Source organism: Rhinoraja longicauda, chromosome 3 (genome assembly GCF_053455715.1).
Source record: "Rhinoraja longicauda isolate Sanriku21f chromosome 3, sRhiLon1.1, whole genome shotgun sequence".
In the NCBI taxonomy this organism is placed as follows: Eukaryota; Metazoa; Chordata; class Chondrichthyes; order Rajiformes; family Arhynchobatidae; genus Rhinoraja; species Rhinoraja longicauda.
Window position 1 is genome coordinate 64906247 of NC_135955.1, and position 22397 is coordinate 64928643.

The 22397-nt window shown below is 41.3% G+C and overlaps 1 protein-coding gene across 1 annotated transcript in view; it reads right to left on the minus strand.

The window, feature by feature from the left end:
• The window catches only part of LOC144592053 (uncharacterized), a 171285-nt gene that overhangs the window by 127459 nt on the left and 21429 nt on the right, over positions 1–22397 (minus strand). The gene's annotated exons all lie outside the window — the stretch shown is intronic.

Here is a 22397-nt window from a genome sequence, read left to right on the forward strand (position 1 = left end):
GTGTTATATTTTTAAAGTTATTCACATTTTAAAGTTTAAATCTATCTCCTAGGGAGGGAGGGAGGATCAGGGGGGTTGAGGGGGATGGAGTGGGGGGAGAGGAGAAGGGGGGGAGGGGGAGGGAGAGGGGAAGGGGAGGGAGGGGGAGGAGGGAGGGAGGGGGAAGGGGGAGGGGAGGGGGAGGGGAGGGGGAGGGGGGAGTGGGAGGGGGGGAGGAGAGGGTGCTGCACCAATGCAGAAGAGGTTTGGGCCCAACGGGTTCACTTGGTCTAGTAAAAACATAAAATTCTGTCTAGCAACTGTCCATCTGCTGCCATCTGAGGAGAATTGGACCAAGATGTCTCAGCAATATACAATTTGAATTTTTAGTTGGGTGAACCAAAGTCAAAGCACTTTTTTTAACATTAATCTAACTTTCAAATTCCAAGTGTATTTAGTAATACCTAACTCAATTCTATCCTTGATTTTCTCCGTCTACTCTCCCAGGATCTTTGGATAAACATTACCTTCATTCAAGAGGCCATGTGGCACTATTGTGCAGGAGTCTATGTTTGACACACCCACCAGTCAGGTATATGCTTTACCTTGCCCTCTAAATACCAGAGACAAGGAAGTTGAGAGCTACAACTGCACTTAATGAGGGATTGAACCTGGTATGCGGCACTCTGGATTTAAAATGCTTCACTTTTGTTTCAATTTCAAAATCAAACTGAGATATAGAGAAAAAAATGGTTTAGAATTGTTAAAATTATTTGCAATTTTAAAACTTAAATTGGGCAGATACTTTTTCTTTGCTTGTATAATTGTTTTCCCATAATTTAAAAACAAAATAAATTTGTGACGATATATTTTTTCTTTAATTGCTCAGATTCTTTGCATCTTTAAGAATTATTTACCATTGATATCATAGGAATATTTTACAGCAAAGCATTACTTGCTGCACTAAAGCAGAGTTGCATGCTTCATAACAGTGCCAGAATAGCAATGGCACAAAGCACTCTCATTTTGTTCTAACAAATAACATTATCAATGCGTCTTGTAATTAGTAAGAAGTAGAATACTGGAAGAATTAGTGCCAAATATACCTGGGTTCAATCTTCTACTAATACAGGCTACGTTGGTGAACTGTAGAATCATCGACTACTACAGCCAGAATAAAAGCTATTTGGCCTGCTGATTTGTCCCTTCTCTGTCATTTTAGTTAAACATTTGTCTGATAAATGATTCCATTCCAGGCCTCGTACAAATCTGGAAATCTCCCCTCCAAAGTGCTGTGGTTGCTAGGTCAATTAATATTTGCAAGCCTGAAATTGATTGGTTGTTGGTTCGGCCAATGTATCAAGGGTTATGGATCCTAATTGAATGCTGAAACAGGCTCTTGGATTTGAAAAATGTTTTCCACCTTCAATGTGATTTTCCTGTACTTCGTCCATATCCTAAAGAATGCATAATTTAAAAAAATCATATCCTTCTTCCCTTTTGAGTTAAATTTACTTGTTCTATCCTAAAGCAACATCCACAGTTAAAGAGACACATATAGATTTAATCCACTCCACATCAACCAACCTTGCATCAGCTTTTTAGAACTGACAGATATATATGTGTGATGTCGATCGTGCTGTAACTGCATTACTGCTCCTCAATCACAACTTTATTATTATATATCTTTTATAAATTTCAAAGGGTATTCGGGTTATAAATTACCATGAATCCGCAAACCACCACATTTCTTTCACAAAAACAGATTTTCCAACCTGCATACAGTAGTAAAGTGGTATGACACAATTATAAGACATAGATGGATGAGTGAGGGAGCTCAGTGGGGAGTTTCTTGTTAATAATTCAAAATAACTATCTCAAACTATTTTACTCCCTTACTAAATTCCTCCCACACAACGTACCGATCCTCAGGGTGGGTAGGTGACCTGTTCCCAGTCATCTGCCAATTCCTCACATTTCAGTTTTCCCTCCCTTCCCATGCAAGAGTATGTAAGCTTCTGCTTGTTTCTTCCTCACAACATTCCTACTCCTTACAGATAAAAGGTTAACAAATAATTAAACTTTATTTACTGGTTTCTGCCTGAAGTAAACTGCCTAAATATACAGACATAAAAAGGCAAATTGTTGCTGATTCCAGTCATTAAGTGGCAGTACCTAAAAATAGTGTGAACAGCCACCAATTTAACATCTGTTAGGACTCACATTTCTTAGACCTTTGGTTTCAAATAGTTTATCTGGTTTAAAGGTTTGCAAAAGGTAATGTTCCAAAGTCCACGAGTGTACAAATCCTAAATATATGCAACTTGTTACGTTTGAAATACAAGCACATTTATAGAAATATTAATTTCATGTTTAGTCTCCTTGTGAATACCCATTGAAGTCCAATGGGACTAATGGTTTAGACTTTACAGTATCATGTGTTAAGGCTTCAGACATGCAATGCTCTGTAGAGTGAGGCTCATTTTGTCTGAATTTATTTCTATGCTGACAATTTTTTAAATCTGGTGACAGATCTAATAATTTTATAAAGAATCAAGCTAATATTCATCAGATATCATAAAATATTGTATAGTAGCAACACAAAAGTACCATTTAATTAAAGGCACAATTACTAAAACAGTCTTCCCGAAAAAGTATCCTGTTCCAATTTTTCCTATTAAGGTCATCAAAAGATTTAAGTCTTCTAAATACAATTACAGCTTAAAATGGAAAATATTAGCTATTTTATATTCCAAAAAGACAATACTGAATGAGATAATAACATCATATAGACCAAATAAATAGCAGTAATAAAAAGTCACCAGAATCTTTAAACATTCTACAAGGAATTTTACCCCTCAATATTTCTTTCTTTATAGATGAACAGATCGTTCAAATCCAACCATTACCTTCAAAAGCAACAATTAGTTTTGAAACTTTTAATGGTATTTTGCTCTATAAAGCTACAGATAATTCCCAATGGGCACAGTAAATGACAGGATAAACATGATTTCTACTAGACTATTGATATTTCAGGATTTTCTAAGAGTCCCACTGCAGCCAATCAAGTGATCAAAATGAAATACTTAGTTTCAGTGTTGAAAAGTATAAAAGAAGGAAACAACTGAAAATGTCATTAATGTGTCAGGTCATTTGTGTTTTTTATGAAAGTGTTTCTGACTGATTTATTGGCTGCATTTTTATAACAAGTTGGAAGCTTGGAACATTGCCCTGTCAGTGTGGAGTTTACGTTGGGATTTATAGTTACACCTCAACTCCTATTACAAATATATGTCTTTATTCAGGAGTTGAGCCTCTCTTTTTTCATCCTTCTTGACTTTTTAGTTACACTTAATCAAAACCAAATAACAAAACAATTTCAGTATCACTTCTTGCACATCACATTCAATTTGTCAAAGAAAGAGGGGAAAATCTGACCGTGTCAATAATAGTGCTTTACTCTAATGTGAAATTATTTTCTTCAGAGAATCATTTATGCTGACCACCTGCAATAAAATCACATTAGGACAAATAGATCACTTCCTGCTGTGAAAGCTACTGGAATTTTCAGCTGCTTACGATGCCCTTTTTAGATGGAGTATTGAACTTTTCATTCTAACTGTCTTTAGCTGCAAGTAATCTCACAGAAGGGAGCACCAAGACTCACATGCACTTACAATGAACGGAAAATGTTATAAAAGCATAAATTCAACTTTGATTCCCACTACAATGTATTGAGTATTTAATTATGATTTCTGTTCTAAATATTTTAATGATTGCAATTTCATTAAAAAACCCACAGACTTTCCTAAAACACATAAGAAATACTTTAATAATACCAATTCTCCACACTACTGGATTGTTCTGTAACTCAAATTTCACTGGACCTTAATTGGTATATGTGACAATAAACTGACCAGAAACCTTGAAACCATGTTCTGTTGATGCGCTCTTTCTCACTGGCTTTTCATTTGATTTGTTTACGCGCGAAAATCATAGACCCAAAGAGAAATATTTGAATGATTGCAATTTCATACAACCCCCCCCCCCCCCCGCCCCCATAAGCTTACCTAAAATACATTAGAAATACTTTTAAAATACCAATTCTCAACACGAGTTGGATTGTTCCGCTGGTGTGCTCTTTCTCACTGGCTTTTCATTTCAATAGTTTACTCACAGGAATCACAGGCCCAAAGGGAAGCAATAAAAAAGTGATAATGCTGGATAGTAACAAATGACTGTTTTGACCAAAAAATGCCTCGTCATCCCCATGTGAGCAGTTATGAAGACGCAATAAACATTTTAGGGAAGTTTTATGCAGAGAATCAACAAGTAAAAAAAATAAGGAATGCTGTATTAACATGTACATATCCCAAATGGATCTATTAGGGATCTAACAAAGTGGTCAATAGTGATAATAGCTAGATACCAGAAAACATATTCTGAGACTTACTTGGCGACCAGTACAAGCCACATTTTACCTATAAATTTTACACGAATTACCAGAAATCATGTGTCGCCCTTCCTCTTCCTTCATTGTTGCTGCTCCAAGAAGCAAGGGAGACTCACTTTCATTGTGTGCCTCTGGTCATCATTAAGATGCTGCTGGCCCCCTCTTTGAATGAATGCAGTCATTTGAAGCTCTTATTAAATAAACCATTTGTATTTATATAGCTATATTTCTGGTTTTGAACTGTCCCAAAGTGCTTTGTAGCTAATGGAGTGTTTTAAGATTATGAGACACAAGTAGAATCAGACCATTTGGCCCATCGCATCTGCTCCACCATTCAATCATGGCTGATCTATTTTCCCCTCTCAACCCCATTCTCCTGCTCTCTCCCCGTAACCTTTGACACCCTTACTAATCAAGAACCTGCCAATCTCTGTATTAGAAATACCCAAATGGCCCCCACAGCCGTCTGTGGCAATTAATTCCACACAAATTTTGTTTTATAATATTGTCACCATTAACACAAACAGGATAAATCTAACTCGTCATCACCAATCTATCAGAGCCAGTTGCATCCTTCCAAAAATAGCATTGTTAGAATTGTGATTGTGTAACACACAATCCTTCTGCTTCACTCCTGTCAGTAAAAGGTACCACGACAGCCCGCTTGGAGTTTGCCAAAAGGCACCTAAAGGACTCTCAGACCATGAGAAACAAGATTCTCTGGTCTGATGAAACAAAGATTGAACTCTGTGGCCTGAATGCCAAGTGTCACATCTCATCACCTGGCCAATACCATACCTACATCATGCTGTGGGGATGTTTTTCAGCGGCAGGAACTGGGAGACTAGTCAGGATCAAGGGAAAGATGAACGGAGCAAAGTATAGAGAGATCCTTGATGAAAACCTGCTCAGGGCCAGAGACCCAGGTTCGATCCTGATCTCTGGTGCTTTCTGTGTGGAGTTTGCAAGTTCTTCCTGACTGCTTTGGTTTCCTCCGGGTGCTCCGGTTTCCTCCCACATCCCACAGACATGCGAGTTTGTAGGTTAATTGGCCTCTGTAAATTGTCCCTAATGTGTGTAGGAGTGGATGAAAAAGTGGAATAACATAGGACTAGTGGGAATGTGGAAAAAGTGAAGGGGTCTGAATACTTTCTAACTGCACTGCAAGACTAAAATGTTACGTCTGAAGAAGGGTCATAGAAACATAGAAAATAGGTGCAGGAGAAGGCCATTTGGCCCTTCAAGCCAGCACCGCCATTCAATATGATCATGGCTGATCATCCAGAATCAGTACCCTGTTCCTGCTTTCTCCCTGTATCCTTTGATTCAGTTAGCCCGAACTATGTCTGACCCTCTCTTGAATACATCCAGTGAATTGGCCTCCACTGCCTTCTGTGGCAGAGAATTCCACAATAATCAGTTTTGCTGCCCCTGTCTCGACCCAAAACATCACCCATTCATTTTGTCCAGCGATGCTGCTGAGTTACTCCATCATTTTGTGTCTATCTTCCATGCTACAGTGACTGTTGTGGTAAATAGTGTAAGCACACTTGAGAGTCTCCAAGATACTTTACATCAGTACTGGTGGGTGTGTCAAACATAGACTCCTGCACAATAGTGCCACATGGCCTCTTGAATGAAGGTAATGTTTATCCAAAGATCCTGGGAGAGTAGAAGGAGAAAATCAAGTATAGAATTGAGTTAGGTATTACTAAATACACTTGGAATTTGAAAGTTAGATTAATGTTAAAAAAGTGCTTTGACTGGTTCACCCAACTAAAAATTCAAATTGTATATTGCTGAGACATCTTGGTCCAATTCTCCTCAGATGGCAGCAGATGGACAGTTGCTAGACAGAATTTTATGTTTTATTATGTTTCGCAATTTAATATTGAAAACATTAAAATGCAATGTGCTCTGCCAATAAATATGATACAGCAGAATTCTTCTTGCTGAATTGCATATAATACACAATTCTACACGGTGTTCATAATGATAGTTTATGACCCACTTTAGATGCAGGTCAGCCCTGAATAAAGATTATATATCACATATGATGCAAGTTTGTCAGTTTCTAAATTTTAGGAGTATCTACTGACATATAGAGTCTTAATGTACTGCATTTATCTACTTCAAATTAAAGCTCTTTGATCAGACTAGAATAGACTCTGCAATAGAGTGATTGCTGGGCTTTACAAACTCAGTCTCCTTATCAGGGCACATGTCTGTTGATTTGTGGGAAGCTAGCTGTTTTTCATTCCTGACAAACTCCAGTGATTAAAATATAGGGGCCTGCTCCCCTTCCTCAGATAAACATGACAACTGAAGAGAGTTTCTAGTGTTGGTAGATATAGTCCATGCAGATTGTATTTTAATAAAAACAATGTATTATCTTCATTACAGAGCTCACAAACCTCACCTCATTAACGTATTCTGCCTTGGCAGAGTATCAATCCATAACCCAGTATCTGTAAAGGAATGCCTGCATATATTTTTAATTTTATATGAGCACGATCATCATTACCATGTTTAGAAACACACACGTTGCCTTGTATGGTAACTTTGCTCCCGTTAATAATTTTAATATTGCTTTTATCATAGTTCAAAAGATAGCATTTTTGGATGTACACCACATTTCCACCCATTCAAACAAAAATCAGTACAGGCTTCAAATGGCAATAACCGCATAACCTGTAAGTGTGGGCCTTATTTACAGGGAACATTTATAGAAACCTCTTGTTCACACTGAATTTGGAGATTCTGAAAGTCATTTTGATCTTGAGTGGAGGCAAACTGAAGTCAGTGAAGAGACAATGAGGCTGCCAATTAACTAATGTCAATCTTGTACAGTTGATGAAGATCTAGATCAGCTCCATTGGGATAAGCATCACCAACACTGAACAACTTGTTCAATAATATAGGCAGGTGAAACTTGAATTCTGAAACTGGTCTTTCCTTTCCTCATGTGAGATGCAAATGTGAGTGCTCACAATTACGATGCTCCATTTCTCATGGTCCTTAGTTTAAATCAATTAACCCTTTTTACTTCTCTCTCACACTCATTAGATGGTTTTGCCAAGTAGTCAACAATTTTGCTTCATTAGCATTGTATCTGTGACCATAGGTTTTGTAAGACTTATCATTACTCAGAGTTAGCGATAGATTGTAAAGCCTAAGATGGACACAAAATGCTGGAGTAACTCAGTCAGACAGGCAGCATCTCTGAAGAGGAATGGGGGACGTTTCGGTTAGAGATCCTGCCTGAAGAAGGGTCTCGACCTGAAATGCCGCCTATTTCTTCTCTCCAGAGATGCTGCCTGTCCCGCTGAGTTACTCCAGCATTTTGTGTCTATCTTTGGTTTAAACCAGCATCTGCAGTTTCTTCCTAAACATTGAGGTAAAGCCCAATTAGACTGACAACAGGCGTGACAGAAGTCAGTGATGAATCAACAAACATCACAGGTCAGGTCATCCTAGATCAGGTGATGCCAAGGCAGAAGAGGAGAACCGGATTGATTACAAAGGCTCGTTTCACCAAAGCACAGTTGTAGAGATACCACAAGATACACACCTTGGCAGCAGGCCAATGAGAACCACACAGTTAAAACTACTTTGGGATCACCAATCTATCAACCCAAACATCCCAAGGACTTGTTGCCAAGATAGGACACAAAGACTGAGCAAATATTTAAATATTTTGTTTTCTCTTTTTATGGTTCCATGTGATTAATTCCTCCTCTATTTAAAAAAGAGATAGGTTCTTAGGAAATAATTTGTGAATTGAAATTTTTAAAATTAAGTAGACGGGGCAATCTTCACTTTGGGTACATTGAGACAGTGCTTTCCTATGGGTGGAGATTTCTGAACTCTCCAGCACAGCAAAAAGATAGACAATGTAAATGGAAGAATCATTCCAAAGAGTCAAAGACAATGACAATGTATAAATGGAACGTTTATTAACCAACGGAAACCTATATCATGTTACTGTCTGCAGGTGGTGACATCAGAAATAAAATACATTTATGCATTTCTTCTGGCTCTGGTTCATGAATACCAAGTCTTTGTTAATTCCTAAATTACTGACTACTTCCAGATTTTGATTTATTCATTCACGGAATGTGAACATCACGGGCAAGGTCAACATTTACTGTCGTCCACAATTGCTCCTGACCTTAGGGGGCAGGAGCCCCCATGTTGGTCAATCTGGAATTACTTACAGGTCAGAGCAGGTAAGAATGGTACGTGTCCCTCCATGAGGATGTCAGTGAAGCAGATTTTTGCTTTAATTACAGATTTATCTTATATTTAGATTTAAATTCCTCAGCTGCCATGGCGGGATTTAAACTTGCGTCTCTGCTTCAAAGGTCCAGACTTCTGGCTGCCAGTCAAATGACTTAACCGCTGCACTATCTGACCTACAATTAAGAAAGATCATGAGATACTGTCCGACACTTGTATATTTAAAGGTACGTGCAAAGGAGGAACGGCTCAATTAATCATATTTTTATTAACGTAATGATGCTCTCCATTTTCAGCACATTAGACTATCTTTTCAATAGTTTACCAAGTACAGACCACCCAACATTTGATTTTACAAATTCAGAATTTTGATGTCCAAAATTCAGAATTTTACATCAAAATTCAGAATATGGCACGTAATGCAACTTTTCAGCAAAAAAAAGTATGCACGCCAAATGCGTGTACGCGTTGCGCTAAATTCACGTATGAAAAACGACTATTATTTCCAACAGTCTGTAGTTCTTGGACTACATGTACAATGTCAGGCCTATCATGAGTACATTCTACTTTTATAGAAAGGTTATTGAACAGAGATACTTTTTACAACAAAGAAAAAATTGTTTTGTTTTATTCTTTCTATTTTGCTTTTTCCGTACACATCCCAATTCTCTTGGTATTGAATAAAAGAACAATGGTCATAAAATGTATGACTAAGTCTCTCTCAACATCCCCTCTCAACATCAACGGGTCTCACTCTCCGCAGCAAGGCTCGGCCAGCGAGCGGCGAGTTGAGGCCGGGCCAGCAGCGAGGCGACGCAAGGCGAGACCGGGCCAGCGACAAGGCGAGGCCAGGCGAGTGGAGAGGTGAGGTGAGTACAGCGGTAGGGTGAGTACAGCGGTGAGGCCGGACCAGCGGCGAGGCGAGTACAGCGGCGAGGCGAGTACAGCGGCGAGGCGAGTACAGTGGCGAGGCGAGTACAGCGGTGGGGCGAGTACAGCGGCGGGGCGAGTACAGCGGTGGGGCGAGTACAGCGGTGGGGCGAGTACAGCGGTGAGGTGAGTACAGCGGTGAGGCGAGTACAGCGGTGAGGTGAGTACAGCGGCGAGGCGAGTACAGCGGTGAGGTGAGTACAGCGGCGGGGCGAGTACAGCGGTGGGGCGAGTACAGCGGTGAGGCGAGTACAGCGGTGAGGCGAGTACAGTGGCGGGGTGAGTACAGCGGTGAGGTGAGTGCAGCGGTGAGGTGAGTACAGCGGTGAGGCGAGTACAGCGGTGAGGCGAGTACAGCGGTGAGGTGAGTACAGCGGTGAGGCGAGTACAGTGGCGGGGTGAGTACAGCGGTGAGGTGAGTACAGCGGTGAGGCGAGTACAGCGGTGAGGCGAGTACAGCGGTGAGGCGAGTACAGTGGCGGGGTGAGTACAGCGGTGAGGTGAGTACAGCGGTGAGGTGAGTACAGCGGTGGGGCGAGTACAGCGGTGAGGTGAGTACAGCGGTGAGGTGAGTACAGCGGTGAGGTGAGTGCAGCGGTGAGGCGAGTACAGCGGTGAGGTGAGTACAGCGGTGAGGTGAGTACAGCGGTGGGGCGAGTACAGCGGTGAGGCGAGTACAGCGGTGAGGCGAGTACAGCGGTGAGGCGAGTACAGTGGCGGGGTGAGTACAGCGGTGAGGTGAGTACAGCGGTGAGGTGAGTACAGCGGTGAGGTGAGTGCAGCGGTGAGGTGAGTACAGCGGTGAGGCGAGTACAGCGGTGAGGCGAGTACAGCGGCGGGGCGAGTACAGCGGTGAGACGAGTACAGCGGCGGGCGAGTAGGGCGGCGGGGCGAGTAGGGCGGCGGGGCGAGTAGGGCGGCGAGGTGAGTGCAGCGGTGAGGTGAGTACAGCGGCGGGCGAGTGTTTTGCGGAAAAATGTGAGGCGAAATCAGAATGTCGGAAATGAAATAAAAAAGCGGAAACTCTCCTCCAAATTCGGAATGGTTGGGAGGTCTGCAAGTACATGAATACCTTCATACAAAAGCAAAACACCAGCTGGATATCGGAAATAAAAGCAGAACTGCTGGAGATACAGTAAACCCTTGTTATAATGGACAATGAGGGGGGGGGAGGAGATAGTGTTCATTATTGCCAATTGCCATTATTACTGATTGTCCACTGTAACCGAGTATAATATGGCATTTCATGTGTAATGACCCAACAATAACATTTAGGCTGAACAAGAACTGCACTGCGCTGAAACATTAAATCAGAGCCTCGCCTGCCCTAAGCTACAAAGCTCCAGGATCTCAATACGGCAATAGAGGCGATGGTGACATCGGCGGCAGGCTGCGGCCTATGAGGGTGTGTGGGCTGGTGGTGGCGTTGGTAGCCGCAGCTGAGGAGGTGGCTGGAAACAGTGATGGTAAGTGTGGTTGGGGTAGTGGTGCAGGCTGGAAGTGGCCTGGCCTGGCGGTGGAGTTTGGTAGCTCCGTCCACTATAACCAAAATCAGTTATGGAGGTCCATAAAAACCATGGTTTACTGTACTACAATTCAATGATGAAAGCTCCACGGAAGAGAAGTTTAAGAATGCTTTCGGAATGAAAAATAAATTGCTATGTCATCAGAAATTTGGAAGACAAGTACAAGTAGTGGAATATTCAGAGATTTTAGATGGTGTTACATAAATAATCAGCTGACACCTCTCCTAACAGAGCATATGAGTGCTGTTCAGATTGAACAACAGATTTAAGAAATGTTCACTTAATTTACAGGATATATAATTCCCTACCTAGATTGCCTCTTCATTATAGGCCACCACACCACACAAAGGTCTTATAAAGTAATGAATTATGTAACATCATTATCCCTGGTTTTCACCAAGATACTTTCAAGTCATTTAGTATTCCCTTACAAATGATGCGTGGTGTTGTGGAGAGTTTGATTAATTGAATTACAATGTTCATTGCTAAATTGCCTGCAATTTTCTAACATTTACTTTTGGTTTCAAATTAGATGCTGTATTTCGTATTGGTTACTGGCAGCTATTTCAACCGTACAGAAACTCATTGCGTCATTTTCTGTGATTTATGAGGATTGTGCCTTTAATCCAGGTGATCTTGTGACACATGCCTTTACTCAGTCCTCTATACTCATGGGCCAATGTGTACAAATCTACGTAGCTCTGTGTAAATTTACCTTGAATGTCTTTAATGCAGTATGAGAGGCAGTCATACAAATGATCCCCCCTTGGGTCCAGACCTTCAGATACTTTCAGGAAAAGAACAATTCTGCAGAGCCATCAACACAACAAATACCTTGAACTTCTATGAAATGGACTTGCTTCCAACAGCAGGAAGTCTATTACATTTCATGAAGTAGCAGTGCAAAAAGTAGGCGACAAATGCCATTTTTGCTGGGGCTGACTGTCTTTATTATTTTATCCAGCAACATGAAAAAAAGGTTTACCAAAATGATGCTTCTATTAGAAGCTGTTAGCTATGAGGAGAGATTGGACAACGTTGGGTTGTTTTCTCTGGAACATCAATAGTTATGGGGAGATCTGACAGAAATATATAAAATTATGATAGGGTAGGTATTCCTCTTTTTACCAGGTGGAAATGTGAAGGACTAGAAGGCTTTGCTTTAAGATGGATATGACATGCTTGGATAGGACAGGTTTGGAGGGATATGGACCAAGCGCAGGTAGGGTGGACTGGTGTAGCTGGGACATTGTTGGCCGGTGTGCACAAGTTGGGCCAAAGGGCTGGTTTCCACACTGTATCAGTCTATATGAGGGGCAAGATTTAAAGAAGATGTGCGGGCAAGTTTTTTTTACAATAAGTGATGTACATGTATTGAGTGTACTGCCAGTGGTGATTGTGGGGGCAGATACAATACTAGGTTTATTGGGCTTTTTGATAGGCACATGTATATGTAGGGAATGGAGGGACATGGATCACATGCAGGCAGAGATTAGTTTAACTTGGTATCATGTTCGGCAGATACATTATGGACTGTACCTGTGCTGTACTGGTTCTGTGTTCTGTGTTAACGAGGAAATCCTTAGCTCCAGATCTGTGAGCAGTTTTGCAAAATATTTGATGACCTTACAAGGTAAGCAATTGCTTTAATGTTTTCAGTTGGATCTCACTCATGCTGCCTCCAAACACATAGCCGCACCATTCTTATTGCCCAATCTATCTTCATATCTCATGTTTCAGCACACACAGAATAATTCAGTTAGTGCAACCATATAATTTTGCCACTTTGAAATTAGCTTTCCCTTTGCGTTCTGGGATAACAACAAATGCTTGACATATGAAGCTAAAAACCTAATCCATTACATTCATGCCGATAGCAAACAAGATAACTTTCAGGGTAAAAATATTGCTGACAACTGGAATTGCATGCACATTATCTGTTACTGAACAGTAATTATTTTAGTACTGAGAAACTTACTGCTGATAGGTTGAACCCAGCTAACATCCCATCATGTGTCAAAATGATTGCATAAAATTGAATCTAGATAATGGGAGTGGGCACAATTGAAGTTATACTCAAGCACATTCATTTCAGTACATTTCAGCTCATATTTCTCTTCATGCAAAGGCTTCAATTGATTTTGGTTTTCCTAAACTGTACAAAACAATGAGTAAATACAACAAGCAAATAATAATTTAATTATTTGATATATTTTAATTGAGAATCTAATTCTTTCCTCATGTTTGAGATTATTTATTTTGTTTCCATAGTTTATTAAGATTGACACAGAATATTTGTTATTATAACATTTTCATATTAATGAACTTAATTAATAATTGAGGACAAATAATGTGTAGGAAAACATGTTGCAAAAATCCACAAGGTACAAAAAACGGAACTATTTCCATTTTTGTTTCAAAGTGCTTTATAAACGCTTAATTGTGCAACTGATTTATATCTGCAGCACATATTTATAATGCATTTATTACATATACTGAGTTTCAATGCAAATATGCTGCTTACATAAACCATTCAAATGGATGAGCTTTCAATATAGATGAATACTGACAGTAGTTCTGAAGTGTATGGCACTGCATTTGCTCCACCTAGTGGCACAATGGAGACCAAAATTCAACATCAAAACATGGAAGAGCACAGAACTGACAAAGCCCATCAGCAGTCGCATACAATCCTCTGAAATTTCCGCCACCCCCAACGGGATACCAGCACTAGCCACATTTTCCCATCTTCACCCCTTTCCGCCTTCTGCAGAGACCGTTCCCTCCGCAACTCCCTGGTTAACTCATCCCTTCCCACCCAAACCACCCCCTCCCCAGGTACCTTTCCTTGCAACCGCAGAAGATGCAACACCTGTCGCTATACTTCCTCCCGTGACTCTGTCCAGGGACCCCGACAGTCCTTCCAGGTTAGGCAGAGGTTCACTTGCACCTCCTCCAACCTCATTTACTGTATCCGTTGTTCAAGATGTGGACTCTTATACATCGACGAGACCAAACAAAGACTGGGCGATCGGTTCATGGAACACCTTCGCTCAGCCCGCGTGAACCAACCTGATCTCCCCGTTGCTGGACACTTTAATTCTCCTTCCCATTCCTACACAGACCTTTCTGTCCTAGGTCTCCTCCATTGTCAGAGTGAGGCTAAAGGCAAATTGGAGGAACAGCATCTCATATTTAGCTTGGGCAGCTTACAGCCCAGTGGTATGAATATTGGTTTCTCTCACTTCATGTAGCCCTCTCTCTCTATCCCTCCCCCACCCAAGTCACACTAGCTTCTCATATTCACCCTACAAACAGTTAACAATGGCCTGTTTCCTTTATCAACGTTACCTTTTTTTGCATATCTTTCATTCATTGTTCTTTATCTCTCCACATCACCATCTATTTCTCTCATTTCCCTTGTCCATAAGCAGTCTGGAGAAGGGTCTCGACCCGAAATGTCACCCGTTGCTTCTCTCCAGAGATGTTGCCTATCCTGCTGAGTTACTCCAGTTTTTTGTGTCTACAGTTTAAACCAGCATCTGCAATTCCTTCCTACACAAGTTAAAAGTAATGTTAGGGTCGGGCAATAAATACTAACTTTGCCAGTGATAACCAGATCCCCAAAACAAATTTTCAAATGTTACTTCCTTTCTGTGCATTTACCTTCTGATTTTTCAGTTCTTTGCTGAGCCATGATTGAATGGCAGAGAATTAGTGGCCTAATTCTACTCTTATCTCTTATGAGCAGGCAGAGGAGATTAGTTTGACTTGGCATCATTTTCAGCAGAGATATTGTGGGGCGTAACACCTGTTCCTGTGCTGTACTGTTCCATGTTCTTTATGATACAAGCACTGAAGGAACAAGGATGACATTTGCAGATGATTTACAGATTATGCTTTGCAAGATCTTAGCAATGAATACAATGGGAAGAGTTTGTCATGGCAGCAGTAGATTTTCCACAGATAAACTGGAATTATTTGGGCAAGTATTCTAAAGCAATAATCCCAATTATTACTTTCTAAGAAAATGAATAAGAGTGCACTATGTCTCATTTTTCTGTCTGTCAAACATAGTCATTAATCACACTATCTAAAGACAACAAAGTCATGCTGATAAAATGAAGACACCAGAGACTGCAGATGCTAGAATCTTTACTGTCTGTACTGGTTAAAAAAAAGCTTCTCAGACTAACCCTACTTCCCAGTTTTCAGTCCAGAGCCTTGCATCTCATCATTGTACACGTTCTTGTCCCAGTAATAGGGTGATAGTTTCTGCCTTCACCATATTGAGGAAATGAGTCTCAGAACCTTAGTACTGGAACCTATGACCAGAAATAAACCTCTGACTCCCTCTATTCCTTTCACTTTAAATATATGCTACGGGAGAATATGTCAATAGACAATAGACAATAGACAATAGGTGCAGGAGTAGGCCATTCAGCCCTTCGAGCCAGCACCACCATTCAATGCGATCATGGCTGATCACTCTCAATCAGTACCCCGTTCCTGCCTTCTCCCCATACCCCCTCACTCCGCTATCCTTAAGAGCTCTATCCAGCTCTCTCTTGAAAGCATCCAACGAACTGGCCTCCACTGCCTTCTGAGGCAGAGAATTCCACACCTTCACCACTCTCTGACTGAAAAAGTTCTTCCTCATCTCCGTTCTAAATGGCCTACCCCTTATTCTTAAACTGTGGCCCCTTGTTCTGGACTCCCCCAACATTGGGAACATGTTTCCTGCCTCTAATGTGTCCAATCCCCTAATTATCTTATATGTTTCAATAAGATCCCCCCTCATCCTTCTAAATTCCAGTGTATACAAGCCCAATCGCTCCAGCCTTTCAACATACGACAGTCCCGCCATTCCGGGAATTAACCTAGTGAACCTATGCTGCACGCCCTCCATAGCAAGAATATCCTTCCTCAAATTTGGAGACCAAAACTGCACACAGTACTCCAGGTGCGGTCTCACCAGGGCCCGGTACAATTGTAGAAGGACCTCTTTGCTCCTATACTCAACTCCTCTTGTTATGAAGGCCAACATTCCATTGGCTTTCTTCACTGCCTGCTGTACCTGCATGCTTCCTTTCATTGACTGATGCACTAGGACACCCAGATCTCGTTGAACTCATGTCCTTCCCATTTACTTTGTCTGGGCCTCTCACAATATTGTACATCTTGATTACATCTGCCTTCAATTTTCTTACACAACACCAGTTCAGCCAACCTAATTTTGTCCCATTTCCTCTTTGGCATCACAACCAGCATAATCAAGGATGAGTCCCACACTCCCTCTTCTCCTCTCTCCCATCAGGCACGAGGTACAGAAGTGTGAAAATGCATACCTCCAGATTCAGGGCCAGTGTTTTCCCAGTTGTTTTCAGGCAACTGAACCATCCCATCAACAACTAGGTCCTGAGTTACCATCTATCTCATTGGTGACCCTCAGACTAACTTGAATAAGATTTTACTGGACTTTATCTCACACTAAACATTATCCCCTTTACCTTGTACCTGTACACTGGACGGTTTGATAGTAATCAAGTATAGTCTTTCCACCGACTGGGTAGCATGCAACATCAAAGCTTTCACTGTGCCTCGGTACACGTGGCAATAAACTTAACTAACAAACTAATTGTCTTTTGTCAGAGCTATGTCAGAATGCTCCCATGTTTCTTCATATTAAAAATTACCGTGCAAATGCAAATTGTTATCATTTCTAGGTGCATTTTAATCCTGGAATATCCTGGTCTTTTTGCAACAATATAACAACACTGCGCAAATGATAGTTTAGGATTTTTGGTGGAATTAGTTTCATAAATCTGGGAATTTGTTGGCTGTCAGAGGGGATAATCATGAAATCTGCCAGATTAAGTAGTTTAGAACATTATTGATTCAGATCTCCTTTTCCACATTCTTGCTTTGTGGAATTTGCCAAATCCCCCTTAAAATACACTGGTTAATTTTTAATATTCGTCAATGTGCCTGAATAGGCCATTTAGGAATAAAAGTAATGAGGGTGAAGTTAGCAATAATCAACTGGCAGCCCATTTCACACTCCGCAGTTCCCTTCCTTGAAAATAAATTTGGATGAGGCAGAAGATATTACCATTCACTATCATCCAATAATTTGAAAAAAATGCCCACAGCATCCAGAGAAACAGTTTTCTGCCCAACAAGAATAAGAACTGGAAGGTAGACACAAAATGCTGGAGCAACTCAGCGGGTCAGGCAGCATCTCTGTTGAGAAGGAATGGGTGACGTTTCGGGGCGAGACCCTTCTTCAGACTGATGTCATGTGATGGGGCAGGACAAAGATAGGATGTAGTAGGAGACAGGAAGACTGGTGGGAGAACTGGGAAGGGGAGGGGATAGAGAGGGAAAGCATGGACTATCTGAAGTTAGAGATGTCATTGTTGATAACACTGGGGTGTAAACTACCCAAGTGAAATATGAGGTGCTGTTCCTCCAATTTGTGCTGGGCCTTACTCTGGCAATGGAGGAGGCCCAGGACAGAAAGGTCAAATTGGGAATGGGAGAGGGAGTTAAAGTGCTGAGCCACCGGAAAATCAGGTTGGTTGAGCCGGACTGAGCGGAAGTGTTCAGCGAAATGATCGCCGAGCCTGCGCTTGGTCTCGCCAACGTAGAGAAGTTGATATGTGGAACAGCGGATACAGTAGATGAGGTTGGAGGAGGTGCAGGTGAACCTCTGCCTCACCTGGAAAGACTGTTTGGGTCCCTGGATGGAGTCGAGGGGGGAGGTAAAGGGACAGGTGTTGCATCTCCTGTGGTTGCTGGGGAAAGTACCTGGGGAGGGGGTGGTTTGGGTGGGGAGGGACGAGTGGGCCAGAGAGTTTCGGAGGGAACAGTCCCTGCGGAAAGCAGAAAGGGGTGGAGATGGGAAGATGTGGCCAGTAGTGGGATCCCGTTGGAGGTGGCGGAAATGTTGCAGGATAATATGTTGTATGCGACGGCTGATGGGGTGGAAGGCGAGGACCAGCATTTGCAGTTTTCTTTCCTAACCCATTCCTTCCCTCTAGAAATGCTGCTTGAACCGCTGAATTACTCCAGCATTTTGTGTCTACCTTCGATTTATACCAGCATCTGCAGTTTTCTTTCCTACCCTCCCCCTTCCCCTTGCCAAAGTCTGCTTTGCATTTAGACTGGCACCATGATGTTTTTGTAATTAGAAAAGAACAGATCTAGAATGATAGAAGAACCTTGTAAGTGTATTTTGATTCCAGGAAGCAGGAATGTGGTTGAGGAAAGACAAATATGTCTATCAGATCTATGCCCTTCATAATTTTGTATACTTCTATCAAGTACACTCTCAGCTTCCTCTGCTCCAAGGACAACAAATCCTGTTTTACCCATCTTTCCTCGACTGAATGCTCCATCCCAGCTGCCATCCTCATGAATATCTTCCTCTAGATCCTCTCCATGCAGCTGTATCCTCACTTTAGTGTCATACAGCATGGAAACAGACCCTTAGACCCAATTTATCCATGACCCATCTAAGCTGGTCGCACTTGCCCATATTTGGCCTATGTCCCGCTCATCTTTTCCTATCCTACCTGTACAAGATGTTTACCATTCATTGTGTATCTCTTACCCTTATTAATCCCCCGAAAGTGTCTCATTCCACATTCATCTGCCATGGCTCTACTCATCTTGTCAACTGAACAATGTCACCCTGCAGTCCATGACTATCCTCTTTGCTATCAAACAACAATATGGACCATGAAGCACTGAAATAAATCTGTATAATCTAGTTTCTATGGATTTACATTATTAAATGGTCACTTTTAGCAGATGCAGCAAAATTATGTTCAGCAATAATTTTTTGCATCAGTTCGTTGTCTGATTCAATAATTTTCAAAGTTAGCATCTCCTCCTATGAAAGCAGAATTTTAATTTTAAGAAATTCTCATCCAACTCTTCAGATCAAATTTTCCACAATTAAAATAGTAAAAAAGTGTATTCCTGCTTGACTTTGCCATGGTCCTTAATTTGATCTTAAACATTCTCAGTTGCACTGTTTTGTAGCAAACAGTAAGAAAATTTGTGTTGTAAAAACATCCCAATCAGATGTTGCCCAAAATCATTCCACAGGAAACATTATCAGTCAAAGACAATCCATTAGAATAAAGTGGATTAACCTCACAGTATTTTCTCCATTCTGAGAAGTGTTTTTGAGAGATAAATGTACTTCCAAAAAACAGAAAAGTAGATGCTGAGTAATGGATCCAAGCTGAAAAGACAATAACTGTTAAATTATGGGGCATGGTAATCTATTACTTAAATTATTGGATTAACTCCCAAAGAGTGGATCAGGAGTTCAATCCCACAAATGTGTATGGGGAATTTTAATTCAAACAACTTAATAAATCTAGAATTTAAAAATTAATCTCAGTAATAGTAACAAAACTACAGGATTGTTAAAAAAAAACCTCCAGGTTCACTAATAATTTCAGGGGAGGAAATCTTTGAGCCTTACCCAGTCTGATTCAGATGTTACCACAGACCCAACAATGAGGTTGACTCATAATTGCCTTCTCAGTTCAGAAGTCATTAAGGATGGAAAATAAACCTGCCTGCAACATTCACTTCCTGTGAATGAGTACATTTAAAGCACAGAGAGAGGGTGACAAATGAATCCACTTGCAATTGTTGTTCGTTCATTTGTTATCTCACTCATTGAATCAGTAGATGGTCAGCTCAAGATAATTGCCAGAGATTTCAGCACAATATTGACGGTGTTTTGCTGATATCATTCCATCTTTCAGCTGAGACACGGAACAGAGGTCTCATCTGCTCTCTTGAATGAATATAAAAGGTACACAGCAATAGCTTGGAATGAAAAAAGAGCAATAGAAATACATAAATCAACTTCATGGAAACATACAAATTGGCAATTCTCATCTTATCAGTATGACATTTTATGTGCAAATTGATTGCCGTGTTTTCTACTACAATGACTATAATTAAAAATAATTCTATATGCAAAAATTTTTGGAATGATCAGAATTTGTGAATGGTGCAATATAAATGGCCATATTTGTGAATTCACCTTTGGGTGTTAGAGGAAGCCAGGATTAGGCTCAGCAACAATCCCTCAGAACCTTGAATATATTGCCATTTCTAACAGCCTGGATCACACATGAAGAATGGGCAATGTGGTTCCACAATGGTGAAAATGCTGCAGACCTTGATATTCCTTCTTTTATCTTGCTTACCTTAGGTAAGGCAGAATAGATGGAGTCGCAGAGCCATACAGCATGGAAGCAGGTCCTTTGGCCCAACTCCTCCATGCAGACCAAGATGACCCATCTAATCTAGTCCCATTTACCTGCATTTGGCCCATCTAAACACTGTATACACTGGAATTTAGAAGGATGAGAGGGGATCTTATTGAAACATATAAGATTATTAAGGGATTGGACCCGCTAGAGGCAGGAAACATGTTTCCGATGTTAGGTGAGTCCAGAACCAGGGGCCACAGTTTAAGGATAAGGGGTAGGCCATTTAGAACGGAGATGAGGAGAAACTTTTTCACCCAGAGAGTTGTGAATCTGTGGAATTCTCTGCCTCAGAAGGCAGTGGAAGTCAATTCTCTGGATGCTTTCAAGAGAGAGCTAGATAGAGCTCTTAAAGTTGGCACAGTCAGGGGATATAGGGAGAAGGCAGGAATGGGGTACTGATTGTGGATGATCAGCCATGATCACAGTGAATGGTGGTGCTGGCACGAAGGGCCGAATGGCCAACTCCTGCACCTATTGTCTATTGTCTATAAACCTTTCCTATCCATGTGACTGTCTGAGTCTTTTAAATGTTTTTGTAGTACCTGCCTCAATTGCCTCCTCTGGCAGCTTGTCCATATACCCACCACCATCCAAATTTAAAAAAATGGTTCCTATTAAATCCTTTCCCTTTCACCTTTGCAATTTTGACTGTGAGCAATTTTGGGCCCCATATCTGAGGAAGGATGTGCTGGCCCTGGAGAGGGTCCAGAGGAGGTTTACAAGAATGATCCCAGGAAAGAGTTGGTTAATATATGAAGGAGTATGATGGCACTGGGACTGCACTCACTGGAGTTTAGAAGAATGAGGGGGACCTCAATGAAACGTACCAAATTGTGAAAGGCTTGGATCGAGTGGATGTAGAGAGGATGTTATCTCTAGTGGGAGAATCTAGGTCTAGAGGTCATAACCTCAGAATTAAAGGATGTTCCTGCAGGAAGGAAATGAGGAGGAATTTCTTTTGGCAGTGAGTGATGAATCTGTGGAATTCTTTGCACAGAAGGCTGTAGAGGCCAAGTCAATGGACATTTTTAAGGCAGAGATAGATTCTTGATGAGTACGGGTGTCAGGGGTTATGGGGAGAAGGCAGGAGAATGGGGTTATCAGGGAAAGATAGATCAGCCATGGCGGAGTAGACTTGATGGGCCGAATGGCCTAATTCTTTTCCTATCACTTATGACCCTCAACCTATTTCCTAATTCCCCTACACTGAGTAAAACAAACTGCATGCATTCACCCTATCTATTCTCCTCGTGATTTTACACACCTCTACAAGATCACCCCCTCAGCCTCTTGTCTGCAAGAAATAAAGTTCCAACCAGCTAAACCCTTCCCTAAAACGCAGGCCCCAGATGCCTGGCAACACTCTCGTAAATCTTCTCTGCACCCTTTCCAACTTAGTGACATCCTTCCGATTTTAGAAAATATTGAAAATAGTTGAAACCAAAACGGAAATACAATACTTCAAATGCAGCCACACCAACATCTTGTACAGCTGTAACATAATGTCCTAACTTGTCTACACAATACCCTAACTGATGAAGACCCATGTACTAAAAGCCTTCTTTACAACCCTATCTACCTGTGATATCTCTTTCAGGGAACTATGTACATATATGCTTAGAATTCTCTACTTTACAATGTTCCCCAGGTGCCTACCATTCACTGTGAAGATCCTGCCCTGGTTTGACTTCCCAAAATGCAACACCTCACTCTTATCTGCATTAAACTTCATTAACCATTCCTCAAACCACTTGATCAAGATCATACTGTAATTTTTGATGACTCTCTTCACTGTCTACAATACCACCTACTTTAGCATCATCTGCAAACTTACTAATCATGTCTCGTACATTCTCATCCAAATCGTTGATATCAATCACAAACAGTAACAGCCTCGGCACCGATCCCTGAGGCAGACCACTAGTCACAGGCCTCCAGTCCAATAAACAACCTTCCACCACCATT